This window comes from Crinia signifera, chromosome 2, assembly GCF_055691185.1.
Source record: "Crinia signifera chromosome 2, ASM5569118v1, whole genome shotgun sequence".
Taxonomy (NCBI): Eukaryota; Metazoa; Chordata; class Amphibia; order Anura; family Myobatrachidae; genus Crinia; species Crinia signifera.
Window position 1 is genome coordinate 347,098,594 of NC_139218.1, and position 21,364 is coordinate 347,119,957.

The following is a 21,364-nucleotide window of genomic DNA, read 5'->3' on the forward strand; positions in this document are numbered from 1 at the left end:
GGAACTGCCTTGGGTGACTGGCAGGTCGGACTTCCAATAGGAAGCCACTGCCAGTCACAGTGAAGACTGCATCTGGCTTCTCACAGTGGTAGATTTTACCCATAGGTAAAAACCGCTGCTGTTCATATCCATGCTTAATTAGGCTCCAGTGGGTTGTTATGGTGCCTCCTTTCTCATCTGTACATGCAGTCAAGATATGACTGTCGTTTATGACTCTGTGCATATGGCTCAGTGTATACAAAAGATACATTTGTCATAAAACAAAATGGTCAGTGAAAAAGACAAACTCATTAGAAATCATTGTGTGTATGCACTAAATCATTCATTCTGCAGCTCAAGGGAATTTAAGGGAAATGGTTATGGATATCGTCAGCTGCCTTTATTGTATAGTGTGTATGCAGCTTTACAGGCTGCGCCGGAGATTTCCACACTCGGAAACATCTGTACTTTACGACAATGTTTGTATTTAATTCCCATGCAGATGTCGACTGATAGAAAAATATGAATACACAAAGATCGGCGAGTTACTCTCCAATCCATGTGTTTTAGTCAAAAACGCGGCCATTTGTTTAAAGTTGAATCTGTATCTGTGGAAAATATTCATAGTTGTATCTATCAGCAGGAATGCCAGCCGAAAACGGCCACACTGAATAGGGATGTCCAGATTATTCGGGTACCCGAAAAATTCGGACATGACTGTCAGGAGCTGGTTGGTTGGGATTTTCTCTCTGCCCACATGATCTCTCTCCGAGGCTTAGTACATCTGCCCCATTAAGTCCCAAAATATATTCAGAATATGCTTTAAGGTTCCCATATGAATTCTGAGCATCTTTCCACATGAACAGTCACAGTGCAGATAATTCCATATGGCAGCATTGTTTCCCCCTACTAATTACATTGCCGAGATCTATGCAAATAGTGAGCTGCCTTGATATGACAAAACATACTTACTTCACAGCAGCGCTATTGGAGTCAAGCACAATATACACCAGTAATTATATGGTCTTTCAAACCCATGTGCACAAATATAGTAACACAGAGAGCTAGCAAGTTTTCGCTCATATCCTGCTGGCCTGGAAGTTCTAGTCATCTTTCTAAAATACTGTATCCACACTTTAGTAAGCTACAGTATAGTAGATCTGTACAATAGGATCTACATTTGGTGGTGGGATCTTAGACGGTATACCCTAATCACAAACATAAGTGGTGCCATCATCCTATACCTTGTATTGTAGTTCCACATAGAAATAAAAAATAAAAAAATGCAGATGCCCACTCTATAGTGTCAAGCACTGCTAATCGGAATTATAATGAACTCTACAATCTAAAGCTGGGTACACACTAGACAATATTTTGCCAATTACGAGGGTTCTGAGCGGCACACTGTTCAGTGTGTAGGCTAGTGGTGGCGAACCTTGACACTCCAGCTGTTGTTGAACTACACATCGCAGCATGTACTGCAACAGTTTTACTAATTGGCCATGCTAAAACGGATGCAGGGCATGTTGGGATGTGTAGTTCAACAACAGCTGGAGTGTCAAGGTTAGCCATCACTGCTGTAGGCACTATGGAGGTCATTCTGGTTTACTCGCACAGCAGCAAATTTCGCTGTTTTGCGAGCCAACTAACAACTGCTGCTTGCCCGAACACCCGTCCCCCGCTGGATGGCAAATGTCTCCGCAGGCAGGGGAATGGATGTTTTGCATAAACATCCATTTGCAGCATTGAATGTGGGCCCGAAATCATTCCATGGTCGCCGACCTTTGAATGATTTCTGTAGCACTCGCAAATCTAAGTCACTCTTTGGTGACTCGAATTTGTGGCACCCTACTACGTGAACAGGGCCAGCAGCTGACATCTGATGATGTCAGCTGCCTGCCCACGGAAGGCAGGAAGCTGAACCCATTTTCGTGGGGATGCCACATCCAGGAAATACATAATGTACATCCAGGAAACATAGTGTACATCCAGGAAACGCGCCCAGCACGCCCCCGCCCCCCACCACCACCACCACCAATGCGAGCACCTTTGAGACTATGCAAGTCTCTGAGGGCACCCGCAGAGAAGATATGCACATGCGCATATGAGCAGATCTACAACATCGGTCAATTCGTAATGCGGGCAAATACACTAGAATAAATATGTCTGCGACAATGCATTTGGCGACATCCTTAGATACCTATACATGCAGAACAACATGCTGTTGAATGCAGAGTATGAGTTGTGCCAACACTCTTCAGCTGCCAGTATAGGAAAGTACCATCGCCTGCACACATCATTTAATGTGTACCTAGATACTAATAGAGCAAATCAAGGTGCTCGACAGGTTGGTTGACTGATATGGTTTGTGCCAATCACCTCGATTTAGGTTATATGATAGAGTTTATTAGAATTCTTCTCATTAGCAGTGCTTGGTACTATACAGGGTACAGCTGCATTTTGTTTTCTCAGAACATGGCCTAAATTGTAGAGAACATCTCAATACATTTTAATGGTTGTTATTTTACGGTTCTTAAGGTTTAGTTCCAAAGGAAGGTTACAAAGAATCTTCTTTTCATGCATAAAAAAAGTCCTAATATTAACCAGCTGTTACTCACTATACTGCATGAAATATGAATTTATGTTTATTACCTGCCAACATATGAAATTATTACATTTAGAAATGTCTAAATAAACCAGTTATGTGACAACGTTATGTTAGGGATGTGTCCAGGTCATCGTGTCCATGTTTCACGGTGCACTTCTAAAGCACAATCTTGCATGTGCACCGTGTCTCTTCACTGTGGAACACCCTTAAAATTGCCATGTTTACCAAAGATATAGGTTATAAATCGTTTAATCCAGTCTGGAGGAGTTTATATAGTCAACAAATCAATTCAGTATCCCATGAACCAATAAATAATGCACAATGGCAGGCAATGTGCCAGGAGGAAGCTTAGGTTTCAACCTAATTTGGCAAAAATAATAATAATCATGGGGCAGTACATATGGTGTAATGGTTAGCATTACTGCCTCACAGCGCTGAGGTCATGGGTTCATTTCCCACTATGGCTCTAACTGTGCGGAGTTTGTATATTCTACCCGTACTTGCGTGGGTTTCCTCCGGGTACTCCAGTTTCCTCCCACAATCCAAAAATATACTGGTAGGCTAATTGGCTCCAAACAAAATTAACCCTAGAATGAATGAGTGAGCGTGTACATGTGGTAGGGAATATAGATTGTAAGCTCCACTGGAGCAGGGACTGATGTGAATGTTCAAATATTCTCTATAAAGCGCTGTGGAATATGTATAAGAAACTGTTAATTAATGTTAATATAAATTTATATATATATTTTACACTCCCTTCTTGTCCTATTAAAACCACCATATTAAAAATATTATTATATAAACTGATATAAGCAGTTTTTGTTTCTGATAGTTGTTTTTTTGAAGGACAAAGACCACAGTCTGGTTATACGAGACCAAACCAGACAAGTGTTGTTCAGTGGAACCAAGTCAAGTGTTTTTCTTCCTTGTTTCCTAATCCTTGGACAATACTTTATGCTCTATTTAAGATATGTACACATTGTGTCTTATACTCATAATTGAGGCTACATGCCATCTACTGTTTTTTTTCGTTTAGTAAAGAGTTCTGCAACTTATATAAGCGGGACGATCAGGGTTAGATAGCTTCATTCTTGGAAGAAACACTGACTGCAGAAGAGCCAGGAAGATCTGAAACCACCCAGCCTCTTGATGCAGTGGGCGGGGCTCCTGAGTTGATGATGTGTATGCTGTATTGTATCTACTGCAGTGGTTCCCCAACTGTGCCGTGGCCCCCTGGGGTGCCTTGGAACAATTGCAGGGGTGCCTCAGGTTGGTGGTCCAGGACCAATTTATATTATTTATGGCCAGTGTAATAGGCTTCTAGTCATAACATATGTGGACAAACAGAAGTTAATCCTGACCCTCCTCACATATGACATACAGATGGAGCCGGGCTGGTCTTTGCAGGGGATGGTGGCAGGCCATCTGTATCAGTGAAAGGGGAAGCGCGCACGAGATGCGTGCGTCCCCTTCCGATGGCGCTTCCCCCGGGTCCCCGCCGACTTGTTGACGGTCACCCGGGGTCCCCACCGCCTCCCTGCACCCCCCCCTAACCCTGTCCGTCTCCCAGAATCGGAGCCAGACAGGTTCCCGTCGCCCGGAAACGTAGACGCGCGTCTCAGTCAGATGGAGCGCCTCGCTGCTGGCGGATCGCCAGCGGAGACAGTCTGGCGATTCGCCAGCAAGAGGGAGCCCGGCTCCATCTGTAATACAATTTACATATTTTTTTTCTCTCTAAATTTCCCAATAAGAATACTTTGGTCAAGAGGTGCCACGAAGAAAATTATGATACCCTAGGGTGCCTTGATTCAAAAAAAGTTTGTGAACCACTGATCTACTCATGTGGGTCTCCTCAAACTCAACCCACCTGTAACAGATGCTGGTCATCCTGATGTATGGCCAGCTTTAGATACTGTATGTGCTCCTAGTCAGCATTTAGTAAGGATGCCCCAGTCACTAAGTGCAACATTACGTAGTGCAAGGCTGTAAACACCAAACTAAAGGCTGTGCGTCTGTGCACTACTGTTGCTTGGGAGATAGCTCTTCGGATGCATACAATTCAACTTTAATATTGCCCTACTATATCTACTCAAGGCAACAGCCTGGAAGAGAGGGGAAGCAGTATGCCTTTTAGCATACTTTTACCCTTTCATTTTAGAATCGCTGTCCTGGGCAACATGCGTAGTACACAAGGCAATTACATAAACACCGAACCAAATGACAAAAAGGACAATCACAAATCTCAGCTAGTGACAGATTCTCTTTAAAATAAAACAAACATTGATTTTTTAGACATTTGATATCTTTACATAGTTGTTAATTACTTCCCATTTCTGCTTTCATCCGTTCTTTCATTGCTATGTGTACAGAGGTCAAGTACTGACTGGGTGTACTGGTAAAAATAGTCACACCAAAACCAGCATAAAAATATTTCCATATTACACTAAAAACATCTAAAAGCAAGGTTTTGTTCAGGAACCTAACATAAAACACGGGCTCAATCTCGTAAACTTGTACCATTAAACTCCAATGCAGAACACGAATATGCGCACCCGAGAAATGCAACATCCAACTAGATGCCAATTCGAAAGGTGACCTGGGAGAAAGATTTTGCCTCCAAACTCCACGAGTGAACAGTCTACAACGGACTTGCTACCTTTCTTTCTCCCACTCCTGGCTTGAACCATTTTAGTCTGACTTGCATCCACTTGCTTTTAAAGAAACTGCCCTCACGGAAGCCTGCAATGACTTAACAGTAGATATCCCCAATACGCTCTTCTCGGGGACAATGGACTGTGTAGTATTTATACTCAGTTATACAGTACACAATTTCCTCAGATATAAGTTACACCTTCTTGAGAAACAGAGACAAATATTCCAATGTGACATTACAGTGAAGTATTTTATGGTGACCTCTGTATGTAACTTCTAATCAGCATTTCCACTCAGCATTACCCAGTATATTACTAAGTAGTCTTCCTGTGCCTCTACAGGACTAAGGGGCAGATGTATTAATCCTGGCGAAGAGATAAACTGGAGATAAAGTGGAGAAAAAGTGGAGAAAAAGTGGAAGGAGATAACGCACCAACCAATCAGCAGTGTTTGAAATATGACAGTTGGAAGTTGATTGGCTGGTGCGTTATCTCCTTCCACTATTTCTCCACTTTATCTCCAGTTTATCTCTTTGCCAGGCTTAATACATCTGCCCCTAATAAAAGTCTCAGCATGTCCTGGCAGCTAAGGCTACACAAACCTATCTAGACTCAGCCAATATAAAGAATATTCTGCTTTTCTGCTTTTAGAGGACAAACGCCACACATACTTTGCAGCTTTCCCTCATTCATTCAAATATGAAAAGGTTGGCACGTCAATAATTTATGTAACCATGGGCAAGCATCCAATAAGAGTAGTGTATTGCTTTGACCTCTCTGTGAACAAAAATAGCACAGGCAACAGCAGGATGGGCAACCTTTGGCTCTCTGATTACCTACTGTCTCCATAATGCTCAGCTAAATGTAACAATAGGAGCTAAATATTAACTTGCATGCTTAAAAGGGTCACTTTTTAAAGACATAATATTTTATTTTTAGCCACAGCTGCAATTTCTCTGGCTTATCAGTGATCGTATTTGTATGAAGCCTCAAAATGATGACAGCTTCCTGTGTCAGTAAAGTGGATATGCGGTTCTAGTTGCCACATTAGCTATGCAGTATTTGGGCGAAGGTTCAACGCTGTCTAGGTCAATGGTCGCCAACCCGTCGCTCGTGAGCTCGACCACTGCACCGCAGAGAGGAGGCGACTGCACGTCTGTCAGCGCCGAGCACAGCCTGCCTGCCGCACTATGATCAGCGGGACTCAGGAGACAGCATGGAGGATGACTCACTGCCACCTGCTGCTGTGCGGTCATCGGCTGCTGCCCTGTGCCAGGGCCATCAGCCAATCAGAGCTTACAGGCCGGCAGCCAATCAGGAGCCGGCCTGCGAGCTTTGATTTGCTGATGACCCAGTCATGGAAGTAAGGGAATGGAGGAGTGAGGGGACACCCAATGTGAAGGGAAGCAGCGGTGGAGGAGGAGAAGAAGGAGATGCCACAGGGGAGCCAAACAGTACAGGACAAGACAACCAGGCCAGCCAGCAGGGGAACACCGGACTCTCCTCCACCCAGCAGCAGCAGGAACAACAATGGTGATTTGTGCTGCTGCTGCACAGTGGGGGCATACCTGGCACAGTGGGGTCATATGTGTATCTGGCACTATTTGGGCCTATGTATATCACACCCCCCTTTAATTTGCCACAACCCATGTAGCTACACCCATTTTTTGGCACGCGCACACAGTACTGACAGAGTATTATTTAGAATGGCACCACAATCGGGTGGACATTGTGTAACTGGCACTGCTGGTGGCATGTGTATATATGGCACAGCATCTACTCAGAGAGGCTGGGTGCATGGCCACAGCTCTGAGAGCTGCAGCCATGCCCTCATAGCGGAAAAAATGGGGGATGTGGCCTTGCAGGATACCATGATAGTAGGTCATGCCCCCTTCTCCTCTACCTCCAGTGTTGGGAGGTATGTATGTATGCAGCATATAGGACATTGCATTGTGTGGCATATTGTGTCTGGGGCATTGCGGTATGTGGCATAATGTGTCAGGGGCATTTTTGGATTATTAAGCAGGTTATTTTTTTTTTTTGTGTACTACAACTTCAAGCACACCCATCTGTAACACAATAGGTTACAGAAAACACATATGATAGGGACGGTCTGCCTCTACAAGACATGGTCACACTTTGTAAGCAACGGCATGCCCCATAAGATGCAATAATGGCTTCAAAGGCCGCATAATAGTTCAACAGGTAGAGCCACTATTCTAAAACTAATGTCATGCTACGGACTACACACTGAGGCAGATGTATTAAGCCTGGAAAAGTGATAACGCACTAGTCAATCAGCTATTAACTGTCACTTTTCAGACACAGCTGATTGGCTGGTGCGTTATTTCCACTTAACCAAGCGAATACATCTTCTCCATTATAAATCTCACTTCCAGTCTATCCCATTAGCACTTCATCTCTGTAATTAACAATGTTAGTAGGTAGGTTTATTCACAACAGCTACCAAAGAGATATAATCACCCCCCCCCCCCTCCCATCCCCATCCCCATCCCCATCCCCATCCCCATCCCTCCCCTTATTCCTATTCTGGTTTAAGTTCAATTTTAGATATATTGTTACTGTTTATTGTCTCCACCAGATTTGATGGTTACTCCTTTGTTTACTTCCATATCAGATTACTCTGAGAAATGTTTAAGAATTTAGGTCATGCCTTTTCTCTTAGCATTGAACGGAACAAATAATTTACTTGAAAGGGCTTCTCAGAACGATGCGCGCTCCCGTGTGAGTGAACATCGGCAGTCAGATAGAGAGGGCAGGCAAGACTATATAGTGCAGATCTGCACTATATAGTCTAAATTGTGCCACTCATGCATGCCGTGCGATGCGAGTCCTGATACGATCTGATCGCATCGGGACTCGCATATCACGGCATCTCGACCGTGTGTACACACCATTAGACTTATTTGAAAAACCCAATAAACATATTTAAAAAAAAACAAAACAAAACAAAAACATTACTAGGCAATTCCAATATTGCGGTCACTCTTGAACTGGGTATAATTACACACACCTTTTTTTTTTACTACAAATGTGGTTTTCATGCAGTTTATCATTATTGTTACAATGATACACAAGACTGGCTGAGAGAAGACCAGCGTGCATTATGCTCAGCTACATATGTAAAAGGAGTGAGTCAGTAAGGAACGAGAACGGTACTGTAGGTACCACGTAACAAGCTTGATTAGTCAACGCACAATTCCGAAAGAACACTTCATACACCCCCCAGCATTGCTACCACTTTAAGCATAAAATCACATTCGGAAAAAAAATAAAAAATGTATAAATATATTTTCTTACTAAAACAGTAACCATATAACCATACAAACAAAAGGATTTTTTCCATAGTGGTGGTGGTGGGGAGGTTGTGCAGGTCGGCAACTTGCTTACTACTGTCCAGCAAATTACATGTGGGTATATTCAGCAGCACTTACTTAGAAATTTTCCAGCCAATTTTGTTAAGGAGACAGACCAGCGAATAGACGGTCAGATTACATATCCCCAGCTGTTAACCACTTCTTGCTTGAGCCGAAATACTGCATGAAGGCAGCTTCCGCGTCCCTCTGATGACTAGCCAGCATCCCCTGGACTATCTGCACATCATCAATGACTCGCAGTGGAGAGCAGCTGTAAATTTCCACTCCAGCTTTTGCTGTGCTCAGATTCTTACTTGTTCCTACTGATATAGGCGGTGCGCTTTCTGGTTCAACCAGCTCTCGCTGTTGAACTTAGCTGCTCATCACAGGAATGTGTGTAAGACAAAAGACAAAATAAAGTATTTGCCAAGAGAATCTTCTGAGGTTAAAGTCCTCACAAGCAACTGCAGCACACTCCACATGTGTTCAGCTTACAGACGGAATTAACCCATTCTAGGGCTCGTATATAAAATTCTATAGCTAAGAAATGAAAGCAGGTGACATCTAAACCTAAACCAACAATATTTCTGTGTGGCGCCCACTGGCTAGAACCTTGTGTATTGGGACCCCAGCTTTAAAAGGTTATGGTGAACATGCTAAAATAAAATCATTTTATGTCATACAACACAGTAGTTTCCAAAAGTGACCATTTCTCTATAGACTGTAAGTCAGGCTTGGTCAAACTGTGGCCCTCCAGCTGTTGTGAAACTACATATCCCAGCATGCCTTGCCATATTTTTAGCATTACCTACAGCAAAACTGTGGCAAGGCATGAGGGGCTTTGTAGTTTCACAACAGTTGTAGGGCCATAGTTTGGACATGCCTGGGATAGTGGGAAAGATGAATGCAGCAATGTACAGAAACATCCTGGATGTTTTATTGCAGTTTTGTTCCCTATTGTAAAGCAGAACAGAATGTTAATACAACTGATTCCAGTTCAGAATTCTGCCTGACTAAATTATACTAATTAGATATTGCTCCTATACGCCATGCACATAAATCAGTATAAAGACTACGTTACAGAACAGCCATGACCTTTATGTGGCCAATAACACATCACATAGATCTATGTGGGAGAACATCTATCAACCACTCTACGTGTTATACTGATGCACTACTGTATGTACAACATCTTGCTTATAAACTACACTTGCTGCTTTCACTAGTAGGATCTTCACCCCCAGCCTCTCTGTACAATGTATTACAGTCTATTAGTAAACTGATCTAAACCTTCAGTGTTTCCATGGTATAATGTAATAAGTGTTCAGTGGAGTAGATCTACGTCATTCATTGGGCTTCTCCTGAGACTTGCAAAGGAATGTTCTCTAGATGCAATATAAGGCTGTGCACATGTGGTGCATACAGTACACAGTGTTATAGATAGATACATTTATTAAGGTTTTAAAACTTCCCACTTATGTGCTAGAGGCCAAAACAATGACTTTTAAAATCAAGAAAAGCATTCCACACTGTGTACAATAACAATGTGAGCTCTTTTAATAGTGTGTCTATCATTTGCCGGTTTTGTAAAGATTGCCAGAAGATGTGGAATCAAAAAAAGGTGCCCTTACACTTGTCCGATTTCCCCCGATCCGACGGATCGGGCAGAGAAATTGCCCCATTTTGGATGTGTTTGATGTCCTCCTTTGTGTGCATCGGACCTGAGCCATAGGTCATACCTGCTGCCCATTCAACCTCCAACTCAGCCCCCCTCCTGGCAGCGGCGATGTATCGCATGCGATCCTGCCACCCAGCATGGTCCCCTGCACTGAAGGGGGTTGGATGGTCCAAACACTGCTGCGATACATCACAGTAGTGTAGGGGAACCTTAACATAGTACCAGGCATGATGTATGGTTGCCTGAATAGTTACATTTTAGGCGATGTGTACCCAACCATATGTCAGGCAGGATATGGATCATGGGTACACACCAGAACGAGGTAACGTAGGGTAGACAGACATATCCCTCCTTTCTGTATTACACTGTACAGCAATGAAGGAGTCTGGTCGGCCATGCAGCACAGCCGACGTCATATGCGACTGTGGGCACCTGCATATCAGGCATACACACTGAGCAATATGCCATTCCAATTTGGCTGTAAAATATATTGGGCAGAGTTGTTGCCCATAGCAACAAATAACTTTCTACTTTTTAGGAAGCTTGATAGATCTCCCCCTGTATACTCTTTCAACAGGATCTGACCTGTATGTATTTATATACGATAGCAAGCTGCCCCCATTACACCTCAGTGCATATATCAATATTAATCTGATAGCTCGTGCAAGGACGTACACACAGCCACAGTTGAGAGGGCAATTAAAATACGTCTAAGCTCAGTATTGATCTTAAAAACTGCTGAATATAAAAGCTGTAGGTGACCATTTGGTACTTGTGTACTTTCACGGCGGCAGTTACGCTGTCAGCGTAGCGTTCCTGTCAGAATCAGCGTAGTGTTTCCGCGGCCAGCGTAGTTAGTCAGAAGTAGCGTAGTGTTCCCACGGCCGCTTAAGCATCCCTGTTATAAGCTACGTGATCAGCATAGGCTGCCGCCGTGAAACTACACAAGTAACTACCGTACTGTTGCCGGGAACTGCATCTCTGTCCCCGGCAAGCCTACTCAGCGCCTCTCACACCACCGGCGCCAGCATGATTCCCTCCATCTGTTTGACACGCAGGAGCGTGGATAGTGGGGGTATAAAAATGTCGGGAGGACGCGTAACACGTCCGCTAGCCACGCTTCAGGCTGCCATGGATAGTGGGGGTTTGAAAAGGCACTACAGAACCCCTAACCCTGTAGGCAGGGTTGCTGTACCCTGCCGTAATAGCTACTCAGACGCAGGAGCGTCTCATTGCTGTCAAACAGATGGAGCGCCTCTCTGCCGGCACCAGCATGATTCCCTCTCCGCCAAAGAGAGGGGATCATGCTGGCGCCGGTGGTGTGAGAGAGGTGCCAAGTAGGCTTGCCAGGGACGCTGGTGACAGATGCTGTTCCCGGCAACAGTACGGTAGTTACTTGTGTAGTTTCACGGTGGCAGCCTATGCTGATAACGTAGCTGCTGCCACCATGAAACTACGCAAGTAAGGCAGCCGTTGGGCTACGCTGATAGCATAGCTTAAAACGTAGCATAAGTTGCCGCCGTGAAACTACACAAGTACCCACCATTTTTATTGTTTTATATCTGAAGCAAATACAGTAGTTGTTTTAGAAGACTGAGCAATGTTTTGGAATACTTACACCAGAATTGGTGCACACGACTTGCACCAGTATTTGGAGCTGCTTGTGTTGCACACTAGCATCACCTTTTGCTTTGGAGAGCGGATCAGAAGAGTGCACATCCAAGTGAATTAGAATGTGGATGAGTTAACCATGCACCCGTATCGGTGTATCAAATATTTAGGGTTTGAATTATATCCAAAAAGTGTTTTGTAGTGTCTAAACAAAGGTACACATTTTATACTGGTCACACCAGCATGCTGGAAACATTCACAGCTAGGTATGAGAATTGTACTGCAATACTAAATACATTGATGTGACTTGATGTTTATTCAGCTGAATTGTGTGGTCTAAATGGTAAATAGCTGGTACATGAGCGCATGGGTGCGTTTCCCTTTAAGTTGTTTTACTAATAAATGACTAACATATCCAAACCATGAACCTTTCACCTTAGACATTCCACAAATAATTCTTTACACATTACTTTTCTAGGAATCTTGGTTTATTTCAAGAAGTAGGTCACAGTTTATGTATTATTTTCAGATGTGTAAATGATCCTTACAAATATGGACTACTAAATAAACACAAGCTTATGGGATAGGTTGGTCTTATAGGGCCTACACACATGCCGTTAATAAGGCATTTTCTTCATGACTTTGCGTAGTTTGGCAAAGTCGCTTAGAAAATGCCCCTACATCGATGTGTGGGGGCTATAGCGACAGCAATGCGCCGTCCGAGATTGATGGGCAGTGTTCATCAATCTCGCTGGTTGCCAGTGTTCTCCACCAGAGAACACTGGCGCTGTCAGCGCTGTGTGCTGAGCTACAGCGGCGCAGCACTGCCCGCTATGTGTGTAGGGCCCATTGGTTTAAGGATCTTTTGTACAGCATTGGAGAAATTCTGCTCTAGAGACTTTTTGTTTTAATAAAACGAGACGTATGTACTAAACCAAAGCCATAGGAATTTACAGATGTTGGAGGCATGGTTACAGCATTAATAACAAGAGGTGTCTGTGAGAGGATGGTAACAACATATTTTGTTAACACAGCTTGTCCAAAGAGTGAGTCATGAATATGTGCTCTGGAAACTGGAGGCAGTGTGAAGCTACTTGACCCGACCCACGATTTTTTTAAGACTAAGCCATTTCAGTTTCACAGGGAATAAACTTTCTAATGTCTTTTTCAGAGCAAACTAACGCTATCTAACAGACTGGGATAGCTGGTGGATCTCAGAGTATGGGAAAACGACCAGCCCCGCTCAAAATAGTATACCCTGGCCTTAAGTATCAGTTGTAGATAGACCTGTTACAAATAAGTTACCTATCCCAGATCCCAGGAATGCCTATCAGGAAGAAATCTTTAGTGATGTCACTGGCACTGCTCCTGCAACATACAGCTGGGGGCCAGCTCTGCCCAGAGAGCAGACTAGCAAAATGCCCAGATCCCCATATGGATTTAGGGCCTTATTCTGGTTGACACGCAGCGTTGCATGTCTTTTTTTAGCCTGACCCCCCTGCTCGCATTGGCAACGCCCATAAAACGTGGGGTGTTCCTATGGGGGGGGGCGAATACCCTGGCCCGCTGTCCCATGCTCCCCACCCGCACTGTTGCATGTGAGTGCCCGGCAAAGACTCTGTTTGCCATGGCCGCTCGCACACAGCGCATGCACAGAAAGGTGAAAACATCGCACTCAAGTGCAAATTAGCATGGGAGCGCATCAACCCCACAATCTTACAACTTCCAGCATGACCTTTAAACTGGGCACACACTAGTAGAAAGATTGACAGATCGATTGATTTGCAGATATATTTACAAATAGATCGGGCAGCTTGTTCTCTATACAAAATGCCCGATTTGTCATGATTGATATCAAAACTGGGCGGTACCCAGTGAGCTGTCAATTATTGGAGGCTCCAGCAGCAGCTGTACGGGCGGATCACCCGTACACACAGAACGATGCAACACGACAGATCTGTGAACGATGCCGTTCAGACATATAGATGGTACATACTGGCCTATGGTCCATAGATATATCGAGCTAGGTGATTTGGAAAACATGGACCATCGGTAGATCTCAAGGACCGTTTTGGCCACCCCTGATCTACATTAATGGCATCACCCAAAAGAAGTTGTGTAAACTGCTATGGGGTGGCTGGTGTATAACCCTGCGCAGCAACAGCCACTGTTGCTAAAACTTAAAAAAAAAAAAAAAGTAATCCTCCCTGTTCAGCAAATATGTAGTCTCCTGTTACCTGAAGCCAGGTGCAGTGCTTCATCTGATGTCACTGAAGCTCTAAAATACAGTTCCATAGAATTGCTTACACAGCACACATTGTGAGCCGTGTACAGACTTAATCCTCTACTGCTAAGTGCATCAAGTTACCGGAAAGGGTGGGTGGGAGCCGTAGTCCTTTGAGATTGGGCTGTTAAAAAAAAAAAAGTTGCCAACCCTGTTAAAACAATACTATGATCATATTACATATACACAAACAGATTGCAACAGGTTAGTAAAGATATATATATATATCTGACGTAGTAAAGATATCGAGGCAGCAATGATCTCCTTTTGCCGCCGAAGAATCTCTCTGTCTGGTCTCCCGTATCATAAACAATAAAAAACACATTTTCTGGTCTTTTGGACTACACATGTGCCCACTGCAGAGAGACTGTGATGCTTAATGGGTGGGATGTGGGGCTAAATTTAATAGCTAGCAAGCTGCCAGGATGTGCAGGATTGCCTGTACTTTTTAAAGTGGCAACCTGGTTTTGCCTTGTAAATGACTGCCGCTTTAAGATTGTGCAGTTGCCAGTTTCTTTTGCGCATGAGCATTATACTGGATCCCGCGAGATGCATCTATTTCCAACTTTGTTCAAGGAATAGAAAAAGCCTCTAAAGAGGATATGACCTGATAGGGAAAGCAATCACTTAAATCTTTCTCCAGCAACTGTGCTCTGAATCAGTAAACAATGCTGTCAAAAGGCCAACATGGGATTATCGCTTCTTTTTATTTAGCCGACATGTGCCAACAGGCGGTATTTTACGCGCTACCATCCACGAAGGCGTGGAGGGAGAATAGTACTGGAAGCATGGCGAGCGTAGCCAGCCATGCGAGGGGACGAGGTGCACTCATACGGTGTCCATGTTACTATTCGGGACAAATAAAAAGTTAAAAAAAACAATGTCGACCTGTTCCTAAGCCATGTTGACCAAAATGCATGACGACCTTGGGTTGGTAGACTTAATGACCCTATACCCTTTTTCTCTATAACGCTCTCTCTACACAGGGTATGACTGCACAATTAAAAGTAAATGAAGTGTATTGGCTTCACAATAATAAAACTGAATTATTCAGTGAAGAGACCATTACATACTGTATGGTTTATCCAACATAAATGCTGGACGTGTACAGGTATACGTACGGACATTCGTCATGAATAAAAATTCAGAACATCTTACAGTTATTTCCAGCGTGAAACACTACCAGGATTAAGTTATAAAGTCCATTAGGAAATTGCGGAAACAAATAAAAAACTAAGTACGTCTGCCATGCAATGTGCTGCAGAGGCTACTTGGTGTAAATGAGCAGCAATTTGCGCAATACAAAGTGAGGGGGATTCTTTGTCAAATACTTCAAAGATTACAGAGCGCCTAAAACAGAAACAAGCACTAAGCCTTTCCATCAAATAATGGTACGCTCCTAAAACAAAAGCTGTAGTTGTGACAAGATATCATTTTATTTCAGGGTCACCAGTTTTAGAGATTTGCGCTGCATGGAATACATTGGTGAAGACCCCCATTTAAAAAAGGTATTTAAACGTTAAAAACTGTTACTCTGAAAAACATCCGTTACTTTAAATTGTAGGACAATCCACTGTATCGGATTTTTGGGGGATTATTTATTGCCTCTTTGTTTTAAGCGTGTGGTTTCTAAAAAAATTTTTTGTAAACATATATATTACGAGTCATAAATAAAGTGGACGTTGTTTATTGGAAGGACCAAAAGACACCTTTATGCGATTATTCAGCTTTTAAAACGAATAAGTTCGGTATACCTTCTACAAAGATACCATTATATACTTGATCTAGCATCTTTATATGCAAGTGGGGTGCATCCCTATGATTGCCATTGAGGTAATCTCTTCATGTGGTGTCTGGAAACAGTCATCTGTCAGACCACACTTAGGTTGACAGTCATTAGGTCGACCCCGGAAGGTCGACTGGCCCCAAGGTCGACAGGGTTAAAAGTCGACATGGGCCAAGGTCGACATGAGTTTTTTACAGTTTTTTTTGAGCCGACAGGCGGTATTTCATGCCCTACCATGCACTAGGGCGTGGTGGGAGAATAAAATAGTGTGCCCGAAGCATTGCGAGCGAAGCGAGGGGCTGCGGTTCAACTCCATCTGTGTCCATGTCGACTGTGTAGACATTCGGGTAAAAAAACTGAAAAACTCATGTCGACCTTGGCCCATGTCGACCTAATGACTGTAGACCTAAGTCTAGTCTGACAGATGTACAGATTCCGTGGTGTCATACATAAGTTTCTTGGTAAAATAAAATAGCGATAGTTAGATACCTTTATGCACCAGTATAGAACATTTAAACACCTTCCAGCAACACTAGGATCCCTTACTCTGGCCCTCTCTACACCTGCTTGATGACAATGCAACACAACACAACACGTCTTACCTTTCTTTATACATGGTCATTTCAGGAGTAGAAGATAAATAAAGGACCCAGACATTGACACAGACAATGCTCCAGAAATGATCCTCATTTTTTCTATGTATTTCTTGTTATTTGGCAAGACTGGTTAATTACCGAAGCTGCTACTGATCGGTTAGCGCCTCGATTACACTGTCTCAATTCACTATAATTTAAAGAACCAATATAAGCACCAACTCGGACTTCTGGCAGATACAACTGTACATAAAACAAAAAGTCAAACACGAATATGTTATGTACTATATGCGGTCTGTTAACTACATCCATATTTCTTGTCTGAAAATGACCCCAGTCCAGTGGGACTAGTGTGGCTAGATGATTTGTTCCATTAAATCTAAACATCCGCTCCCTCTTAGAATGTCCACATGATGTACAGATCATGGGCGACAGTTTGCTCCCCTCAAAAATTGGGTGCCTTCTACATGCAGCCATTTTTCCGCAAGGACCAGAGTGCATGCACCGACTGGCCTCCGACTCACACCCAGTCAGACACCATAGCTGCATGGAGCAACCAAGTGGAAGTGTCGCTTTAAAGAAACACACGGGTGCCTGCTTCAGTTACAGTTTATATGATGGCAGGAGACCCTGGTGATTGAGAGATAGAAGAGATTATTTAAGCGCTTTACAATAATAATGGTCCAGGAATCAGCAAACTGGACATTTGGCCAACTGCAAAAATACATTATCAACAAGCGACAAAAATAAGTACATGTTTATACACATTATGGTGTTCCTACTAGATTGTAAGCTATGGTTCTCCCCTTCCTACTAGATTGTAAGCTCCTCTGAGCAGGGCCCTCTTCCCTCCTGTTGTCAAAGCCCACTTCTCTTCACATTTCACTCACAGCTCTCCCATACTCAAACACTCAGTGACCATCTTTGTCTGCATACTCCTCTCCATCATTGGCCTCAAGCCTCTAGTTGTATGTTGATTGAGTCCTCACTACTTACATTTAAGCTGTAATGTGTATTGAACTGTGGCACTCTTTATTTGTACTCTATTTTTGTTATTTATTCAATGTTATGCCAAGCTTTGTCTCCCTGTATTGTTCCTTTGTACGGCGCTGCAAAGCACTTGTGGCACCTTATAATTAAAAGTATAATAATTATGGTATCTGCAAACCTTGCAGCTGCACCGTACCACAGGGTATAAGTAGCTGTTACAATCAGTCTTGCTGATATACTGTATCTGTGGAGGATTTTGTCAAGATGATAATAATGTACACAGATACTTACATTGTGCTACCTTTATTACTCGGATTTGCTTAATGAACAAAAGGCAATTTTTAAACATATTTTATATACAAACCAAATGTCGTCGTCCCCTTTACTGCATTCCACAAATCATTTTTACCCCTTCTGACCAACTTCCCTCATCTATCTATACATTATTTATATAGCACCAACAATATGCTTTACCAAGAATGTTTAATAAGTGACATCAGTCCCAGCCTCAAAGGATCTAATGCTGGATACACATTGAAGCAACAGTGATTCATTCCAACATTGAAAAAAATCCCAGTCAGCCCGGATTGTGTGTACACACTACAGCAATGTTAAGGAAGAATGGAATGAACACTGTTCCACCCTTCATTAGCATGTACAAACCTCCCAACAATTCAAATCCCATGAGCGGGACTTGCAAGGCCGCAGAGGGAGGAGGCAGGGCCTCGGGTAGATCACCTGCATCAGAGGTGATTGTTGGGTAGCCCCAACAACCCCCCCTTTGCGGGACACTGTGACCTGCAGGAGGTACAGCAGGACAGTTGTGCATGCATGGTGTCGCTAATGATATTGTAAGGTTTGATGTACACATGGTGCGATTCCATCGGATTGCACGGCAAGCAAAACCTGTACTACGCGATTTGTTCTAAATGGCTGAAAACCGTTTGATTCGATTTCTATTCAATTTTGACTATATAGCCAAAATATAATATAAAGTTAGTGATAATCGCACCATGGGGGTTATTCTGAATTATTTGGTTCACCGTGCGTTCGCATGGGGGACCAATGTTTGTCTACTGCGCATAATGTTTTATCTGCATGTGCAGGGTCCTCGGGCAAATGGACTCGGCGACATATATAGTCGGGCATTCCAATGAGACTTCGGCCGGGAGGTGTGCTGGTTGTGAGGGGATACGGCGGCGATTCAGTGGGTGGCAGGGCAGGCCCTCTGAAACTTGCAGCTTACCGGGTCAACCAGAATCAGGGCCCATGTGAATGGAGCACATATCGCCAATGTACAACCTCCCGTGGAGAAGAAGTGCAAAAGCCAACCTTACAAAGCTTCATACTGGCACTGAAAACCCACATGTTCAAAGCACCGTCTAGAAAAAAACCTACTGAAACTGCTCTTCATACCTGCTGCTTTATGCCCTTGCCATCCTTACTTCCTGCCTCTAGGCCTCCTTGCCTGAACCGCGTTATCTGTCTGTATCGAGACTGTAAGATCCTTGGAACTTCAGTTACAAGCAGCCAGCTCTTAACGATCATGTTTCAGGCTGAATTTGTTTATCATTCTTCGATCACTTTTTGATCACATCTGGCCCTTACTCAGCTACCATCTATATCTTTCTCACTTGTGGTTCCTTCTCCTCCACCAATGACAACCAGCTCCTTTGCTTCCCTACATCTCAGCTGTATTGGGTACTAAGAATTGTGCTGCTAATTGTTAGCTAAACATATCTAAAAAGCTAGAACTAAACACAGTTGTGTGTACCCTTTATTGTTCTATTGTGTGCCCAATGCCAACCACTTATTTTTATTATTCTCCTCCTCTTTTATTCATGTATTTCACCAATGAACACTCATAGGGGTCAGTTTTGTTAGTCATGAAGTGGCGTGTTGCCATTGCAGCAGCACAACTTGTCCCCCTTGCGTCATGATAATGCAGAATTTTCTATGCAGCACTATAGGACTGTAAACTAAAGTTGTATTGTAAGGGAAGTAATAGCAAACTTGATCTCATCCCATAGAGATCAAGGAGCTTTTAACCTTTAATTTGGTGTACCTACATAAAACAATGACATAATATTGAAATAATCGTAGTTGGGGGTCTATGGAAACATACAGACTTGAATTGACTAATAATTATCAGGCCAGAACAGCATGTAATTCAATAGCGGTTTAACAAATCCTACTTTCAACAGAAAATAGACAGCAAAATGAATTTACAATGATTAGCAAACCTAAAGTAAATATGGCTATTCGTATTACAACAAGGTCATATACAAAGTAATCTATAATAGTAAAAATAGTAATCTATGTCAGCTGCAACTAATCTCTAACTGCCAGGCTGTCAGCTGGGAACACAGCTACACATATTGGTAAAATAGCTATGTCTACACACCTACGCAGTCCAGGTAACCATTTTGTGCACTAAAAAGATATTCATGACACAAAATGGCAGCTCATAAAAAAAAATAAAAAAAAAAACTTAAATATGGAGTATTAAAATATAAAAAACAAAAAGACAATAAAAGAAGGAAAAGTCGAAAAAGAATAGCAGCTAAATAGAAGTGAAAATTGGATGATCTTTACATAATATTTAATTAGGTGGATTATTTGTGTATAGGGTTATCTACAGATCTATGAACATGTAAAAGCATCTACCTAAGTATAATTGAACAATGTGTGTGTGTGTTCCACGACAAATCTCGACTTTAATAGTCTTCAAACTTTGCACACTACCGTATCATCTTAAGGGACAATCTAAGTTCGAAGATGAGTCTTCGGATGAGCACTTAAAAGGATGCTGCCAAAAGAGTCCATGCTATTTCATGCATTGTTATATGTCGCTGGAAAGCTTAGGACTTTCTGAATACAACACAATAAAGAGACTCCCTAAAGTGGACCCTTAAACGAATAAGTAGTAGTCTGTGAATCAAACAGACTAACAAAAGATATTGTTGCGAGATCGATCCCCAGTCAGTTAATTTTTCTCTTGATTGTTTGCTTATTCATTGAGGGTTTTCGGGATCTTCTGTACCTGCTGCAGCAGCTCCTGCCCTGCTGTAGTTGGCAAGGTTAGGTGGAACAAGAAATGCATAAGCATAAACGGTACTTGTGTAATATCTGGGCGCCCGATTTTGAGATCGGGTCGGAAAAATCGCATCGCATGCAATGCACGCGATTTTCAATAGGATTCAATGTTAAAAGGGTCCTGTTCATTTCCCCACTATCCAAGTGGGCATAGAGTTGATTTTATATAGCGTGGCGAGCGTAGCGAGGGGACGCGGAATACATTTTAAGTAATCCGCATGCGCTCGCCACGCTTCGGGCTCGGTGGCTCGCCACGCTATATAAAATCAACTCTATGCCCACTTGTATAGTGGGGAAATGAACAGGACCCTTTTAACATTGAATCCTATGGAAAATCGCGTGTATCACATCGCATGCGATTTGGTCGTGATGCGATTTTGCCGAAAATCTCGTAGCATCGCATCGGATTGTATGCCTTAAGTTAAGGCATACAATCACATAACGCTCAGATGTTACACAAGTACCGCATAAACGTTCACCCATCCATCCATCGGAGGGTCCTTAAGCCTAGTATAACATAGCACAACTAGCCCAACATAGTCAGGTTCTCAACTATGTACAGAAGATTGGAAAAGATGGAAAATACTAAGAACCTCTTTAAGAAATATTATTTTGACTATACATTTAAAAAATAATAAAAAAAAAAACCCTGAGGGAACGATACAAAAATGCTTAGGCAGTTTTTCCTTTAACGCTGCATATAACCAATCG

At 42.9% G+C, this 21,364-nt stretch overlaps 1 protein-coding gene across 2 annotated transcripts in view; it reads right to left on the bottom strand.

Annotated features, from left to right (window-relative positions):
* Positions 1-21,364, bottom strand: part of CAB39L (calcium binding protein 39 like) — an 84,762-nt gene that overhangs the window by 59,062 nt on the left and 4,336 nt on the right. The window contains exon 1 of one of the 2 annotated variants that reach the window (XM_083169672.1): positions 8,694-8,851. The exons of the other annotated variant lie outside the window; for it this stretch is intronic. The gene's annotated coding sequence lies outside the window, so the exon portion shown is untranslated. Of the gene's footprint in view, positions 1-8,693; positions 8,852-21,364 lie in introns of those variants that run through there. 2 annotated transcript variants of the gene reach the window in all.